A 4,583-nucleotide genomic window follows, 5' to 3' on the forward strand; every position below is an offset into this window, starting at 1 on the left:
GTATTCAACTCTTGATTTCGGCTTGGGTCATGATCCCAGGGTCTTGGGATCAAGCCCTGCATCAGGCTCCACACTGAGCACAGGGCCTGCTTAAGATTCTCTCTCTCTCTCTCTCTCTCTCTCTCTCTCCCTGTGCCCCTCTCCCCTGCTCTCTCTCTCTCCCTCTCTCTCAAATAAAATAAAGAAATAAAAGTTAAGTAATATACCCAAGGCCCCAACCTGGTACATAGCAAAGTCAAGATATGAACTTAGGATTGCCCAACTCTAAAGTACTTGTTTTTTTATTACAGATAGGGGTTAACCCAAGACAATCATGGTTGGTACTATTTAAGTGATTTAAAAAATGTTAAGAAAGGGCCATGGAGAATGGCCAGAGTGAACGTACAAACAAGGAAAAATTCTTGACTTTAAGTCACAGGTTCTAAGACAGTACAAAGAAAAGAGGAATGAATTCCTTCATCCATTATTTCGACAAATACTTGAGCTGTGTGCTAGGCAGTGTAGTGAACAGGATTCTCAGGAGTAAAAGGTGTGTCCTCAAAGACTCCATAGTGTGGGAGAGCAACAGGGAAACCAGGAAATACAGTGTGGAAAATCCAAGGATAGAGGGAAGCAGGCAAGGTAGCACAGAGAAAGACAACTAAGACCAGGAAGACCTGCCTGCCTGGGAGAGACATGTCAGCAGTCTGATAAGAGTAAGCCAGGTGAAAATGTAAAGAAAGGTCATTCAGGAGAAGACAACAGTCGGTAGAAGATATGGCCCACTGAGGAAACTGCAGGTGTTTTAGGAAGGCCAGACTAGTGGTTGTCTCCTCTGGCTCAGAATCAGCCATGGAGCATGGACCCCACAACAGACTTCCTGAGTCAGAATCTCTGTGGGTAAGGTTTCAATAAGTGCCCCCAAATGCTTCTGATGTGAAGCCACGGTAAAAAAACAAAAACAAAAACACAGCCAGAAAGCCTGGGGCATAGTTAAGAAATAGTGAGAAAGGAGATACCTATGGTCTGACAGGTTGCATTGCAGAGTTTGAATTTGATCCCCACAGCCATGGGGATGGCTGGAGCGTCTGTCTGCCCACTCGAGAAGGAGTACAGAGAAGAGACAGAAAGGGGTCTGTTGCCACCACTTGGGCAAGGAGGGCCCGAGCTATGGGAGCCAAAGGTAAAGACAGATTTGACAGGAATTAGACACACACTGGATAAGGGTTTGGAAGAAAAAGGAGTCAAGAACTTGGATTTTTGGCTGGTGCTGGTGACTGAAATGATGGTGGTATCATCATTTCTTGAGCTATTTATGACAAAATTCAGTCTGAGATACCTACAAAGCAGCGTTCCTAAACTGTGTTTTTTCCATATACACCTAAACAGAGAAACTCAAGAATATTTTTCCTGTTAATTTTTTTAGTATTTGAAAAATACTAAACACATTTGTTTAGTTCTTATCATGTGACGATTGACATTTAAAAAATCCCCTAGCAATGCATCATCAGATCTGTGCATCACTGTGTACATAGCATTTACCAAGGGTTGCATCCTTTACTTAATGACCACTGGTCTAAGTCATGGATTTTGCCCCTTAATTTCAATATGTTTGTGATACTATTAAATTTCTGTTATAAATATTATGCTCCTCTACACAGAGTTCCATAGGTTAGCCCTTAAGTCTACCACTGTTTTCACTGTCTCCCAGGCATCTCTACTCTGGATCTCTCAGCTGAGCACCAGCCCTATTTATTCAGTTTCTCACTCCCATAATGCCTCTTGAATTTCTCAAAAGGACCTCAGACAGCACATTCATGACCAATTGATGATTCCTCCCACTCCAAATCTGCTCCTCTCCCAGTGGCCCCCTCTCAGGAAGTAGGAACATCCACCTGGCTGCACTTCTAGAAACCTGAAAGCATCCCTAACACCTCCTTCCCATATTTAATGCAAATTAAGCCCTCTTGATTTTATTGCCTATCTCCAGAATCTGCCCCTCCCCATCTCTGCCACCACGATCTTCATGCCAACAACCATCCTCTCACACTATACAGTAACACACAGTATGCTTATACTGTAACCAGACAACCTTTTCAAATTGCAAATCTGATCCTGTTCCTCTGACCAGTATTTTTAAAAAGCAAAAACAGAAGCAAAAACAAAACCTTTAGCCAATCTCTTTGATTATACTCATCTCATTTACAGATGCCCGAGATGGACCCCCAGCCTGAGTCAGAACCTCCTACGTGGGGCTTTATATTTGTAAAACATTCTGCAAGTAATTCAGATGTGCAGGCAGGGTTGGGTTAGTCAAGGAGGCATAAGAGATACAGTTAAAGAGAATTTTGATCCTTTCCCTCAGAGCACTTCTCTCATTTTGTCAATTTATATGCTTTAGTGGGACTATTGGGTTAATGCCTATCTTCTCCACGATTAAAACTGTAAGTTACATCAACATTTTTGCTCACCATTTTATCACTATCACTCAATCCAATGCACAGTACAGAATATGTATATGTATATATATCCATATATATATTCATATATATCCATATATATTCATACATATCCATATATATTCATATATATATCCATATATATTCGTATATATTCATATATACGAATATATATGGATATATATGAATATATGTACATATATATTTATATATGTATATATGAATATATACATATATTTATATATGAATATATATACATATATTTATATATATACTCATATATATTCATATATATTCATATATATACTCATATATATACTCATATATATATTCATATATATTCATATATATATATATATACACTCATATATATATTCATATATATATACACATATATATATTCATATATATATATATATATATATAAAAATGACTACTATTGTTAAAAAAAAAAGTTTCAAAGAGGCAGTGGTCAACATTGTCAAATGCCCAACAAGGACTGAAAAATGTTTCCATGGCACTTCTCATAGTGCAGGGAGATGACAGCTCACAGGAAAAACACCAGCTTTGGAGTCAAGTGACACAACAGTTTGGAATCACAGCACAGCCTCTTACTAGTTGTGTGACAGCAGTCACCAACCAAACCTTTCTAAGATTCCATTTTCTCTCCTAAAAATGGAGTTAATAATACTTTCATTGCAGTGTTACTATAAGAATTGGAAGTAACAGACATCTAGAGTAGTGCTTGATGTATTAAGCGTATCTTTTTATTCTGGCGTTTTGACATCTGGGCCTTGCTTTCACTGGAAGGACTGTCCTTCCCAGAGCTAGCAGATTCCTAGAGATAATAAACTCACCTACAGGGTGCTTTTCATATGCAAACCAACCCAGAGCCCACACCCCACCACCTCCTGTACTGGGATTTCTCATCCAGGGCCACCATTCCCCTGCCCTAATCACCCAGGGTCAGATGCCAGAAAATCAGGCACAAGCCCTATGCTTCAGAGCACAATGAAACTATTCAAACTAGCCAATCCCAAACCTGTTTACCCTGCCTCACCCATTCCTTCCCACAGAAACCACGATACAGGCTCCTGCCCACTTTCCCCTCACCTGGCCTCCTGACTGATCCTGTGATTTCACCATGTGTGACCATGTGGGGCATGGCATGACCCCTCCTCTTGGAAACCATGAGTAACACACTATCTTTGCAATGGCAATCATCTCCAGATCTGTTGGCCTCACCATGCCTAAATAATAATAAAACTTAAATTTTAAAACACTTGGCCCATAGCAGGTTCTCAATGCATGGTAGATATGGCACAAGGGAAAGGCAAATTCCACATCACAAGGCGTGGGATATAGAATAGGTTTTATTGGGGAAACTTACCAGCTAGGGGTCAGTAAAATGAGCACAGGTCCTGGGATTCTTCCATCATCCCACAAAAGGGAATTCTGGAGAGAGTTGCTGCTGTTTCAGGGAAGAGCTCCTTCTAACTTCTCAGTGTCAATGTTAAGAAAGCAGCCTTGTCATTGGGGGCCATAGGTCCACTGTTTGGTTGACCTATGTTTATTAAGTGCCAGTGTTGACAGAGTTGTCTAGGGAACCCCTATGGAGAGGGCTGGAAGCTTAGATAGGGCCCTTCCCTCTGGGAGGAGAGATCCTGGTCCAAGCTAGCTCTTAGTCCAAGCAACTCAAGGACCTCCAGGGCACTTTTGGACAAAACTGCTTGTTACAGCATGGCTGTTACTATAATGTATCTGCATTGTTTGCTTACTATATGGTAACAGAAAACACTGAGTTTTTATTGTAGAATCAAGCACTGTCTACCTGTTCATTTCATCTTCACAGCCCTTTATGGTCTAGATTCTACTGTTTAACTGAACAGAAACTGATGTTACCTAATTTGTCTCAGGTCACATGGTTTGGAAGTGATGAAATCTGGACTGTTCTGAAACAAAACGGTCTGACTCCAGAGTCCATACTCTTAGATATGTACTCTGTTGAACTGCCTTTTCACATCTGCCTTCTCCACCAAACCAACGGCCCCTTCCAGGAGGTCTGTGTTTTCCCACACATTTCTTCAACAATACAGAATGCTTACTTTGTGCAGGCACTGCGCTAGGCACTGAGCAAAGAATTAT

General features: G+C 40.7%; 1 protein-coding gene across 1 annotated transcript in view; it reads right to left on the reverse strand.

Moving 5' to 3' along the window:
- The window catches only part of LOC125148658 (uncharacterized), an 86,723-nt gene that overhangs the window by 7,112 nt on the left and 75,028 nt on the right, over window positions 1-4,583 (reverse strand). The window lies entirely within an intron of this gene.

The sequence above is a fragment of the Prionailurus viverrinus genome, chromosome D3 (genome assembly GCF_022837055.1).
Source record: "Prionailurus viverrinus isolate Anna chromosome D3, UM_Priviv_1.0, whole genome shotgun sequence".
NCBI classification, from domain to species: domain Eukaryota; kingdom Metazoa; phylum Chordata; class Mammalia; order Carnivora; family Felidae; genus Prionailurus; species Prionailurus viverrinus.